At 40.4% G+C, this 13,698-nt stretch overlaps 1 pseudogene; it reads left to right on the forward strand.

The window, feature by feature from the left end:
• The first annotated feature begins 8,854 nt into the window (after positions 1-8,854).
• LOC126067376 (olfactory receptor 56-like) lies at positions 8,855-9,822 on the forward strand (annotated as a pseudogene).
• Positions 9,823-13,698: the final 3,876 nt, after the last annotated feature.

Below are 13,698 nucleotides of genomic sequence, written 5' to 3' on the forward strand. Positions count from 1 at the left end.
CTACTGTGGCTGTATAATAGGTTCTGAAATCATGTAGACTGAGGCCTCCCACTTTCTTCTTCTTTTTCAGTAATGTTTTACTTATCCGGGGCTTCTTTCCCTTCCATATGAAGTTGGTGATTAGTTTCTCCAACCCATTAAAAAATGTCATTGGAATTTGGATCGGAAGTGCATTGTATGTATAGATGGCTTTTGGTAGAGTAGACATTTTTACTATGTTAAGTCTTCCTATCCATGAGCAAGGTATGTATTTCCACTTATGTAGGTCCCTTTTAGTTTCTTGCACTAGTACTTTGTAGTTTTCCTTGTATAGGTCTTTTACATCTTTGGTAAGAGTTATTCCTAAGTATTTTGTCTTTTTGGGGGCTACTGTGAATGGTATTGATTTGGTGATTTCCTCGTCAATGTTCTTTTTGTTGATGTAGAGGAATCCAAGTGATTTTTGTATGTTTATCATACAACCTGAGACTCTGCCAAACTCTTCTATTAGTTTCAGTAGTTTTCTGGAGGATTCCTTAGGGTTTTATGTGTATAAGATCATGTCGTCTGCAAATAGAGGTAATTTTATTTCCTCCTTGCAATCCGGATGCCCTTTATTTCTTTGTCTAGCCTAATTTCTCTGGCTAGTACCTCTAGCACAATGTTGAATAAGAGCGGTGTTAAAGGGCATCCTTGTCTGGTTCCCATTCTCAAGGGAAATGCTTTCAGACTCTCTCCACTTAGGGTGATGTTGGCTGTTGACTTTGTATGGATGCCCTTTATTATGTTGAAGAATTTGCCTTCAATTCCTATTTTGCTGAGAGTTTTTATCATAAATCGGTGTTGGACTTTGTCAAATGCCTTTTCTGCATCAATTGATAAGATCAAGTGGTTTTTGTCTTTTGTTTTATTTATATGGTGGATTACCTTAATGGTTTTTCTAATATTAAACCAGCCTTGCATACCTGGTATAAATCCCACTTGGTCGTGGTGGATTATTTTTTTGATATGTTGTTGAATTCTATTGGCTAGAATTTTGTTGAGGATTTTTGCGTCTATGTTTATGAGGGATATAGGTCTGTAATTTTCTTTTTTTGTGGTGTCTTTACCTGGTTTTGGTATCAGGGATATGGTGGCTTCATTGAATGGGTTAGGTACTATTCCGTCATTTTCTATGCTTTGAAATACCTTTAGTAGTAGTGGTGTTAACTCTTCTCTGAAAGTTTGGTAGAGCTCTGCAGTGAAGCCGTCTGGGCCAGGGCTTTTTTTTGTTGGGAGTTTTTTGATTACCGTTTCAATCTCTCTTTTTTTGTTTTGGGTCTATTTAGTTGTTCTACTTCTGAATGTGTTAGTTTAGGTAGGTAGTGTTTTTCCAGGAATTCATCCATTTTTCTAGGTTTGCAAATTTGTTAGAGTACAATTTTTCGTAATAATCTGATATGATTCTTTTAATTTCAGTTGGGTCTGTTGTGACGTGGCCCATCTCGTTTCTTATTCGGGTTATTTGTTTCCTTTTCTGTATTTCTTTAGTCAGTCTGGCCAATGGTTTATCAATTTTGTTAATTTTTTCAAAGAACCAGCTTTTGACTTTGTTAATTCTTTCAATTGTTTTTCTGTTCTCTAATTCATTTAGTTCAGCTCTAATTTTTATTATTTGTTTTCTTCTGGTGCCTGATGGATTCTTTTGTTGCTCACTTTCTATTTGTTCAAGTTATAGGGACAATTCTCTGATTTTGGCTCTTTCTTCTTTATGTATGTGTGCATTTATCGATATAAAATTGGCCTCTGAGCACTGCTTTTGCTGTGTCCCAGAGGTTTTGATAGGAAGTATTTTCATTCTCGTTGCATTTTATGAATTTCTTTATTCCCTCCTTAATGTCTTCTATAACCTAGTCTTTTTTGAGGAGGGTATTGTTCAGTTTCCAAGTATTTGATTTATTTTCCCTAATTTTTCTGTTATTGATTTCCACTTTTATGGCCTTGTGGTCTGAGAAGATGCTTTGTAATATTTCGATGTTTTGGATTCAGCAAAGGTTTGTTTTATGACCTAATACGTGGTCTATTCTAGAGAGTGTTCCATGTGCGCTAGAAAAAAAAGTGTACTTTGCAGCTGTTGGGTGGAGTGTTCTGTATAAGTCTATGAGGTGAATTTGGTTGATTGTAGCAGTTAGGTCTTCCATGTCTCTATTGAGCTTCTTACTGGAAGTCCTGTCCTTCTCCGAAAGTGGTGTGTTGAAGTCTCCTACTATAATTGTGGAGGTGTCTATGTCACTTTTCAGTTCTGTTAAAGTTTGTTTTATGTATCTTGCAGCCCTGTCATTGGGTGCATAAATATTTAATATGGTTATATCTTCCTGGTCTATTGTCCCTTTAATCATTATGTAGTGTCCTTCTTTATCCTTTGTGGTGGATTTAACTTTAAAGTTTATTTTGTTAGAAATTAATATTGCTACTCCTGCTCTTTTTTGCTTGTTGTTTGCTTGATATATTTTTTCCATCCTTTGAGTTTTAGTTTGTTCGTGTCTCTAAGTTTAAGGTGTGTCTCTTGTAGGCAGCATATAGATGGATCGTGTTTCTTTATCCAGTCCGAGACTCTCTGTCTCTTTATTGGTGCATTTAGTCCATTTACATTCAGCGTAATTATAGATAAGTATGTGTGTAGTGCTGTCATTTTGATGCCTTTTTGTGTGTGTTGTTGACAATTTCATTTTTCCACTTACTTTTTTGTGCTGAGTTGTTTTTCTTTGTAAATTGTGTGTTCCTCATTTTCATAGTAGTTGACTTTATGTTCGCTGAATCATTATGTTTTTCTTGGTTTTTTTTTTTTTTTTAGTTGTTATACCTCTTTTTGGTTACCTTAATACCTACCCCTATTTTTCTAAGTAAAAACCTAACTTGTATTGTTCTATTATCGCCTTGTTTTCCTCTCCATATGGCAGTTCTATGCCTCCTGTATTTAGTCCCTGTTTTTGATTATTGTGATCTTTTACATAATGATTTCAATGATTCCCTGTTTTGAGCTTTTTTTCTTTTTAAAATTAATCTTAATTTCTTTTTGTGATTTCCCTATTTGAGTTGATATCAGGATGTTCTGTTCTGTGACCTTGTGTTGTGCTGGTATCTGATATTATTGACTTTCTGACCAAACAATTTCCTTTAGTATTTCTTGTAGCTTTGGTTTGGTTTTTGCAAATTCTCTAAGCTTGTGTTTATCTGTAAATGTTTTAATTTTGCCTTCATATTTTAGAGAGAGTTTTGGTGGATATATGATCCTTGGTTGGCAGTTTTTCTCCTTCAGTGTTCTATATATGTCATCCCATTGCCTTCTTGCCTGCATGGTTTCTGATAAGTAGGCTGAACTTATTCTTATTGCTTCTCCTTTGTAGGAGACCTTTCTTTTAACCCTGGCTGCTTTTAAAATTTTCTCTTTATCTTTGGTTTTGGCAAGTTTGATGATAATATGTCTTGGTGATTTTGTTTTTGGATCAATTTTATATGGGGTTTGATGAGCATCTTGGATAGATATCCTTTCATCTTTTAAGATGTCAGGGAAGTTTCCTCCCAACAGATCTTCAACTATTCTCTCTGTATTTTCTGTTATCCCTCTCTGTTCTGTGACTCTAATCACATGCAAGTTATTCTTCTGGATAGAATCTGACATAATTCTTAGGCTTTCTTCATTTTTAAAAAATCTTTTATCTGATTTTTTTTTCAGCTATATTGGTGTCAATTCCCTTGTCCTCCGGATCCTCCACTCTGCATTCCAATTGCTCGAGTCTGCTCCTCTGACTTCCTATTGAGTTGTCTAATTCTGTAATTTTACTGTTAATCTTTTGGATTTCTGAATGCTGCCTCTCTATGGATTCTTGCAGCTTATTAATTTTTCCACTATGTTCTTATATAATCTTTTTGATTTTTTCAACTGCTTTATCAGTGTGTTCCTTGGCTTTTTCTGTAGATTGCCTTATTTCATTTCTGAGGTCATCCCTGATATCTTGAAACATTCTGTAAATTAGTTTTTTATATTCTGCATCTGGCAATTCCAGGATTGTATCTTCATTTGGGAAAGATTTTGATTCTTTAATTTGGGGAGTTGTAGAAGCAATCATGGTCTGGATCTTTATGTGGTTTGATATCAACTGCTGTCTCCGAGCCATCTCTAAGATATTGTAGTGATTTATTTTATGTTTGCTCACTGAGTCTTATCTTGTTTTGTTTTCTTTCAATATACGTAGATGGGCTACTAGATTGAGCTGTCTTGATTGTTGTAACCCTTGAATCACTTATGTCCTATTACCAGCTGGTTTGGGCTGTTACCAGATATATAAGCCTAAGAGTCCATTCACTATTCTTGAGTAGCATCTGATTTTGGGTCATCAAGTGTGTGGTGCAGACTGTCACCTATCCACCTAGAGAAGTAGTGGTGATAGTTGTGTGCACCAGATTCTAGTAGCAGCAGGGGGTCAGTCTCCCCGGGCGGGGGGGCAGGATGCTGACAGGCTTCCCCCAAGTGCCAGTGAGGTAGGTGTGTCTCTATTCCTAAAGCACTTTGGTGGGTGGGCTCTGCAGCTGTGCCTTAGGCCCCCAATGCAAGTACCTCTACAGATTGGTAGGTGTCACCCCCTTAGTCTCCTAAGGCAGGAGGCTAGGTGGTCTGGGGGGAGCTTTGGCTCTCAGTTCCCTGTGGTGGGTCAGTGAGGGCTCTGTTGAATACACAGAGATATCAGACCTGAAACTTGTCTTTCCAGTAATCTGCTAAAACAATTACAGTCAGATCCCTATCAGAAATGCCTTTGCATTATAATAGCCACCTTGCTCCCTGTAGGGATGAAAGCCCAAGACTGTGGATCACATAGGCTTGGCTGGAGCTGGTTCTGTGTTTTTAGTCCAATTAGGGAAGGATTTTTGGTCCCTGGGTTTTTTGTAGCTGCTTCTCTCAGGCCAGGAGAATTGGTTAGGAAAAGACAAAAAAGAAAAAGAAAAACCACAGTGCACTTCACTCTCTGGCTCAGGAAATTCCAATGTTAATGAAGCCGCCTGGGAAGGGAAGGGGAGGGATCAGATAGATAGGAGAGAGTAGCACCCCGGAATATAGACAAAGTTACTTATCTTGCTTGGGATGACTGTTTTATCTGAGATTCCCGAGGGGCATGTCTTTACTGTGTGCATTGGCTGGGTTGAGATTGCCCCCGAGGGTCAGGCCCGGGTCCCATGTTTGGGCTGTCTCAGAAGCCGTGGTCAGTTCCTCTGCTTTCAGTCCAAAGCCCAGTGCCAACGTTCCCTGGCTGGGACGCGGCACTCCCGGCTCCAAAACCAGTCGCTGCCTCCCGGTGACTTCTCCTCCTGTTAGCCATGTCGCTGCGCTGCCTGTGTGCACTGGCTGGGCTTCCCCCGAGGTCACTTCTGGGGGTTAGGGCTGCGTCCCACTTTTGCGCCGTCTCAGGATGCTGTGCTCAGCCCCCTGCACCCAGTCCAAAGCCCGGCACCAAGGTTTCCTAACTGGGATGCTGGCTCCAGGCTCCGAAAGCAGTTGTTGCTTCCCCGTGGTTATTCGTTCTCAGTCTCTGTCACTCAGGTCAACTCTTTAGATCTGTGTTTGATGGTCAGGGTTCATAGATTGTCATGTATGTGATCAATTCACTTGTTTTTCCGAGTCTTTGTTGCAAAAGGGATCCGAGGTAGCTTCTACCTAGTCATTCATCTTGGCCCCACCTCTCTCTGCTCTTTTTTATAAGACACCATTCAGAAGTGTTTAGGTTTAGGACCCACCTTATTCTGGTCATTGTTGTTGTTGTTAGGTGCCAGGAAGCTGGTTCCAACTCATAGCAACCCTATGTACCACAGAACACTATTCTGGTATCATCTCATGAGCACAATAAAAGAAAACCCTTATTTCCAAAGAAGGTCATATTTACAGGTATAAGGTTTAGGGCTTCAACATAATTTTGCCTGTGTTTGTGTGTGTGTGTGTCTGTGTGTGCTTGTGGTGAATATGTACAGAAGACAAAAATTTTTTATTTTCAACATAACCTTTTGGAGGACACATCAGGTGCCATTGCAATCCTCCAGGGTGCAGGGACAATGCTGTGGGCAAGGTGGCAGCAGGGGAGGGGTAAGAAGTAGTCAGGGGGTGGAGATATTTTGAAAGAAGAGCCAGCCATTAACTGAAATGGGGAAGAAGTTGGGAGGACACAAGGTTCTCTAGAGTAGAACAAAGAGCTCTATTTTATCACTTAAGGTGGGATGAACCTCTTGGATATCTGAGGGAAGAGGCTAAGAACACAGTGTATACTAGAATCTAGAGCCCAGGGGAGCCATCTGATATGGAGAGATAAATGTTGCTACTCACTGACACGGCATTACTGCTAGTAAACTGACATGTTAGAGCTCTTTTCTGGAAAATTCCACATAAACTTTCTCATCAGAGGCTCATGAGAGCACAGGGATGGGGAACTGGCATAATTATCCTCATTTCACAGATGATGCAAGTGTCTCTGGCAGAGGTTGGGAGCACTGGATGAGTTTCACAGTCAGTAGTGATAGAAGAGATGGTTCTTGGACCCAGGGCTCGGATGTCCTTTCTGGCTTTCTGTCTGTTATGTTTGCTGTTTCTGCAAAGGAAAGGCTTTCCTAGGGAGATGCACTTGTTATGTAAGTGTGTGATGACCAGAAGGAAGTGTGGAAATTGTGAGAAGTGACAAGAGAAGAAAGAGAGGGAAAGAAAGAGAGACCAAAAGCACGTCTCCTTGAAGGCTGGAGTTGGGTAGGGTGTACATGGCTGAAGGTCTCTGCACACAGTGGACAGCACTAGACATTCTCAGCACATGGGCAGGCCCATCCTAGCTTGGAAATGTACATGGGCCTTTACACAAAACCAAGGCAGTGGAGTTGCCTTGTTTCCTCTTTGCACTGAGCTATGATCCACATGAACACACCAGCATGTGTATGTCTTCTAGATGTCAGTAACATCCATTTGTAATAACATGGTTATTTTTTCTAAATACCTGAAGATATTTCTTACTTTATCTCTCACTACGCTCAAGAAAAGAATGAAGCAGTGAATTGTACTACATTCATATGAAGAAGACTTTCTCTTGTAATGAAAGCGGCAGACTTTCTGCTTTTAGAAAATGGAAATTGCATACAACTTCTTTGTGTATTATTTTATTCAGCCAAATTATAAATGTTGAGCTCATACTATTTGCCAAGCACCACTCTAGGAGATTTCAACATAATGATGAACAAAAACAGTGCTCATATTGTAGTGGGATGTGACAGGTAGTAAAAGTACAAACAAGCAGGTATGTATCAAATGGTCTAAGTGTTGTGGATAAAACTAAAGCAGGCAATTGCCTAGGCAGTTGAAGACATTTATAGTTTTTAATATGGCTTTCATGGAAGGTCTCTTTAAAAAGTTGGCATTTGAGTAAAGGGCTGAGGCACACGAGAGAGACAGAAGTCTGGAAAAGAGAGGGGAAAATGCAAATGGCAAAGGAAGGAGTGTGCTTAGTTTTTTTTTTCCTTAGGAAATTCACTGAGTGAGGGGAAAGCACAATAATTGTGGGGGAGGAATGGTAGGAGATGAGATTGGAGTAAGAGTATTTGTGAGAGAGGAGGGTCATATAGGACCCTGGGTGCGACTTAAAGGATTTTGGCTTTGTTTGGAGTAATTTAAGAAGTCACTGATATACTTTCAGCATGAGAGTTACATCATGTGACTTACATTTTAGTATAGCCATTTGAATAGCTATGAGAATAGTCTCAAGGGGTTCAAAGGTAGAAACTGGGAGACAAGGAATTATAATCTAGCTCACTTGGACCAAGATGGCAGCAGTGGGGGTGGTAAGATCTAATTGGATTCAGAGATGTTTTGAATGTAGAGCCAGCCAAGTGGCTTTTCTGGTTGTTTGAATAGAGAGATGAAAGAAACAGAGGCATTAAGACTGATCCCAAGATTTCTGGTCTAAGTAAATAAAGACTAAAGAAAATCTTAAGCTTTTATTACTTTTCCTTATTGTAACACATATAAATTATATATTGGATATAAAATGGTCCAAGCCCCACTAGAGATAGCTTACCAAGTCCATGTGATCCCAGATAAGACAGTCAGTGTGACGTGGTGTTGCCAAATCCTAGAAGGTGCAATGCGCAGAGCAAGGAGCCAGGAGGAAGTTCCTCAGATCCCACTCCCTGAGCTATGGGGGAGAAGGGCTTATATGGTGGCCACGCAGGCATACTGGAGAGGGAAAATTCTAGAAGGACTACATAGGGAAGATGTTGCAGGAATTATGGTGGCCAGAAAACAGGAGGTGATACGATTCTTGTCAAACCTCTCACTTCCAAATGGAGTCTAGGTGATGATTTTTCTTCTGATTTGTTCCACCTGTTGCTGCATCCTATGTTGAGGACAACTAACGGTCACAGCTGGCCCTTCTTTGCATGTGAGGTGGGCTGAATCTAGCTTGGTCTAGTTTAAAGCAGTGCTTTCTGACTACTGGAAATTTACTGGCATTTGTAGGGTCAGGTTGCAATAGCAAAGCCAAGACTGCCTACAGAAGGAAGATTATCCAATAGTCTTATCAAGACTATTTATATTATATTGGAAATACAAGATAACTCAGTTTCCACACGTGGAATGGTTACATACGAATATTGATATGCAGTCCAATTCTATAAGCTAGCAGAGAGTCTATCATCTGTGTCTTGGGAATATGAAAGAATGTCCTTTTTTATGTCCCAAAGCTTAGGCTGCTGACATCTGATAACTTACAAAGAAAATGACTATCTGAAGAGGCAGAATGCAAACATATGTCAGTCATTTCATGAACTTTTTTTTTTTTTGACATGTTCTCAGTTGACAAGAAACAACTGAGCCATGGACACCGGGTTGAATCAATCATACACAGATGACTTTGTCCTCTTGGGCATCTTTTCATACTGTGCAACTGATCTTGTTCTTTTCCCTATGGTCATGATGGTCTTCACAGTGGCCCTCTGTGGGCATGTCCTACTCATCTCCCTCATCTACATAGATCCTTGACTTCATACACCCATGTACTTCTTCCTTAGCTTTCCCTCATGGACCTCATGTTGGTACGTAACATTGTGCCAAAGATGGCAGTCAACTTCCTGTCTGGCAGAAAGTCCATCTCCTTTGTGGGTTGTGGTATACAAATTGGCGTTTTTGTCTCTCTTGTGGGCTCTGAGGGGCTCTTACTGGGACTCATGGCTTACGACCGCTATGTGGCCATTAGCCACCCACTTCACTATCCCATCCTCATAAGTCAGAGGGTCTGTCTTCAGATTGCTGGAGGATCCTGGGCCTTTGGCATACTAGATGGAATGATCCAGATTGTGGCAACCCTAACCTTCCCCTACTGTGGCTCCAGGAATGTGGACCACTTCTTCTGTGAGGTGCCAGCTTTATTGAACCTGGCCTGTGCAGACACATCCCTTTTCGAGAACCTGCTATTTGCTTGCTATTTTTTCATGGTTCTTCTTCCCTTGTCCATCATCATGGCCTCCTATTCTCACATTCTGGCTGCTGTGCCCCATATGCACTCTGCTCAGACCTGTAAAGAGGCTCTGGCAACCTGTTCCTCCCACCTGACAGCTGTCTCCCTTTTCTATGGGCCCACCATGTTCATCTACTTGAGGCTTAAGCGCTACAGAACCCCTAGCCATGACAAGGTGGTCTCTGTCTTCTACACAGTTCTTACTCCTATTCTCAACCCCCTCATTTATAGCTTGAGGAATGGGGAAGTGGTGGGGGTACTGAGGAAGGAGCTTGACTGTTGTAGGATTGTCAGCCAGCACCGAAGTTTCAGGATATCTGGTGCATGACTCTGCCATTTCTTGGCTCTATAACCTTGGTACATCATTTACCCTTCATGAGTGTCTGTTTCTTCATAATAAATGAGAATCATGGCACTTGTTCTACCTCACAGGGATGTTGTGGAGACTGCTGCATATAAATTAAAGGCCCATGCAGAAGCAATATACACTATTAGTGTTGGTTGTTTATAAAGTTCTTAATGTAAATTCTCTCTTTTAATTCTTCTTTGTAATAGTTGTCTTTTACTGAGGACTTACTAAGTGCTAGACACTGTCTTATCTATCTTATTTTCTAATTCATGATTCCAGGTGATAATTATGAATATATTAAATGGAAATGTTCTAGTTTTAGAAGTTGAGCCTCTAGAATTTTTTTTGGATTTTTCCTAGCCTGCTCTTATGTTGCATTAGAAGCTTTATAATGCCTCTTTTAAGAAACAAAAATATATCTCTACTGTTTAGAAGTTCTCCCTGCAGGGGTAATGCCTTGTGTGTTTGTGTATTACCAATGCCTGGCCCTGTGCCCTATAAAACCTTTTTTGTTGCTCAATAAATCCTTAATGAATGAAAGCAAGAAGAGAGTATAAAATGACATAATGTATACAAAAGCATTTTGTAAAGTATTACTCACATGCCAAATTTTCTGTGGCAGCTGTGATTCATTTCAGTGCTTCAAGTTTTGGAACAGTGTTTCGGAGGATGAACACTGGAACAGAAATGGAGATAATATTTGAGCCATTATTTTAAAACATATATTAGTCAGATTCCAGTCAGGAATTAAAGTACACCGGTTACTTTAATAGAGAAAACTCAATATAATCTTTACTCAGATATTGGAGAACTGAAACAGCAAAACAGGAAGTCTAAGATTCTGAAAAGGAAAAACTACAGTAAGAAGCTACTATCTCTAGGCCTGGGAAATCTAAGGTAAAGGATTGGGGTTATTAAAACCTGAAATATTGGATCCAAAACTTATGAGTTATAGGCACAGGTCAGCTGGTATTTATACCTCAGAAACATTTCTACAGAGGTGACAGACAGTCTGAGAAGACTGCCTTGCCCTGACTTGTGGTGGTACCTCCAGAACTCAGAGGAAGAAGAGGAGCTTGCAGAGCTGGAGCCCAGACTCCTGAGAAGAGAGTGCTGCCCAGATTCCTGAGAAGAGACACCAGGAGCTCAGAGGGTGGTCCCTGGTCTCTTCTCAGACCTCTGAGGAATGGTGCTGATCAGCTGATGTTTGTTTCTCTGAAGGACAGGATGAGACTGGTTCTGGAAGTGTGAAAATTAAGACTGCAAAGTGGAGCCAACTGCCAGAATAGAGAAACATTGTTTACAATGATATCCATAGAAGCAACAGGAAATCATGAAGGAGCTAGTTTCTTTTCCCCTTTTACTGGCTTACAATCTCCTTCTAGTTCCCCTTTTGGCAGGTCCTTGTGTGAAGAAACCATGGTTGACCAGTGGGTAAAGTGGTTGGCTGCTAGGCTCAAGCCCATCAGCTGCTCCACAGAAGAAAGATGTGTCAGTCTGCCTCTGTAGAGATGTACAGCCTTGGAAACCCAATGGGGCAGTTCTTTTCTGTCCTAAAGAATCACTATGAGTTGGAATTGACTTGTCGGCAATAGGTCTGGTTTTTGATTTTGATGTAAAGCTAAGGAACCCTGGTAGAGCAGTGGTTAAGAGCTTCACTGCTAACTGAAAAGTCAGAAGTTCCAACCCACCAACCACTCTGTTGGAGACAGGTGTGCAGCCTGCTTCTGTAGATTACACACTTGAAAACCCTATGGCACAGGTCTACTCTGTCCTATAGGGTCACTATGAGTTGGAATCAACTTGATGTCAATGGGTTTTTTGGTGTGAAACTTGATGACAAAAAGTAACCCCATCATCACAAATCAGAATATAGAAGTATTGACTTGGACCTGAGGCAATAGCTTAACAACTGGCATAGTCCACCCCTTTGGCAACACAGCATCTGTATTTGAACTTCCTTAAATACAGAAACAATATTTTTGATTTTGCCTAATAAAGTGTTAATTGTCCTTCATACACATGGTATGCATTTGTGGGCAAAGTTAATTATACCTAAAATTCATTCACAGGCTCATCTGAGTATTAACCACCACCAACAATCAGAGAGAGAATAAGAGATGTGCGCGCGCACACACATGCACGCACACTCCCATAAACAACACGTCAACATATCAATTTGTCATGAGGCCATAATTGATGTTTGTAACTTCTTTCTTCTACTTCCCTTTCCCTATTTCCTTTGCCCCCAGCTAGAACCTCATCTGGTAGGGATTATATACCTGGTAGTATAGTCAACACCTCCATTTCAAAAACGTCTTAATCCTCAATGGTACTCTTTCTGGTTGTTTGCTTTAGTTTTCCATTATCTTTTACCAGTGGACATGGAAATACTGATAGGTTTCCCAGAGAATCTCTAGTTCCAGAAAATAACCCTTTCTATTCTTTGTGTTTAGTAGCAACCCAATTTCCCCTTGGTAATCAGTATCAGTCACCGTTCTCCACTTTAGTAGAGCTGTTCTATTATTTCCCTATTGTTCAGTGACATGAGAAGCCAAAAATGAACAGAGGAAGTTTCAACTTTCAATTCAATGGGGCCATTGTTTTGTGGACATGGGAGAAACAGTACAATATATTGATCACTAATTCAAAACACATATTGCATTTTGTAAAATAATCCCGTTGCTGTTGAGTTGATTCTGACTCATAGCAACCTTATAGGACAGAGTAGAACTGCCCAATAGGGTTTCCAAGGCTGTAATATTTAGGGAAACAGGCTGCCACATCCTTCTCCTGAGCTGCTGGAGGTTTTGAACCGCCTGCCGGTTTCTCGGTTAGCAGCCAGGTGCTTAACCACTGCTCCAGCAGGGCTCCTATTCTGTATGACACACTTGCATTTTTTCAGGGTATTTTTTCTAATCTACAGTTGTGAAAGGATTGATACCATAACTGAGGCCAACTACTTCTGGATAATGGAGTATACATAAAACCAGTAAATTACATGGACCCAAGTCCATTGCTGCCCTCTTTCTTGTGAAACAAATTCTTTCATCATAAGCAGTATTGTACAGAACCTTGATGGTATCTGTAAGTACATGGATGAGGGTGATGTCAGTAGCTTCACTGGCAAGGGTAGCAAATTCATTTCTAGAATACATGTCTATTCCAGTGAGGTCAAATTTCTATCCTATTCATGATGAAAGGAGTCCAATATGATCAATCTGCTACCAGGTGGCTAACTGCTTCCCCAAAGGAAAGGAACCATATTGGGGCTCAGAATTGGTTTCTGTTCCAGGAAGGTTAGGTACTTAGTGATAGTATTAATCAAGTCAGCTTGATAAGGAGAAATTCATGTTGGTGTGTCTATGTATAGCCTCCATCCGTATCAACATTGTCACTTTGCACATAGCCCATTGAACAAACACAAGCGTTGTTAGGAAAGAGGCTAACTGATGTCCGCTGAATATAAAGTTCTGTGGAATGTTAAAATGATCAAGATCTCTGTGGAATATATTATGAAGTAGGAGAATTGATGTAGTACTGAGGCAAGATTGTGAAGGTAAGCACCCTTCTTCTAGTGATAACCAGATATGAGGGGATGTGTTTATGTGCCCCATCCAATAAAGATGACCACATCTGTAAGAGCAACTATGGTTAGAGTCACCACCTGACTAACTTTACAGTGATTCACTCTAATTCTCTAGTATCCACTCACCTTTTGTACAGGCCAAGAAGACAAATTGCAGATGTGTATATTTTATTGTGACGCTAATGCCTGTAATTTCGAGTGATGCAGTATTGATTTTGATTTACTCTCCTGGTCCCATAAAAAAAAAAAAAAACCGTTGCCATCGA

This window comes from Elephas maximus, chromosome 2 (genome assembly GCF_024166365.1).
Source record: "Elephas maximus indicus isolate mEleMax1 chromosome 2, mEleMax1 primary haplotype, whole genome shotgun sequence".
In the NCBI taxonomy this organism is placed as follows: Eukaryota; Metazoa; Chordata; class Mammalia; order Proboscidea; family Elephantidae; genus Elephas; species Elephas maximus.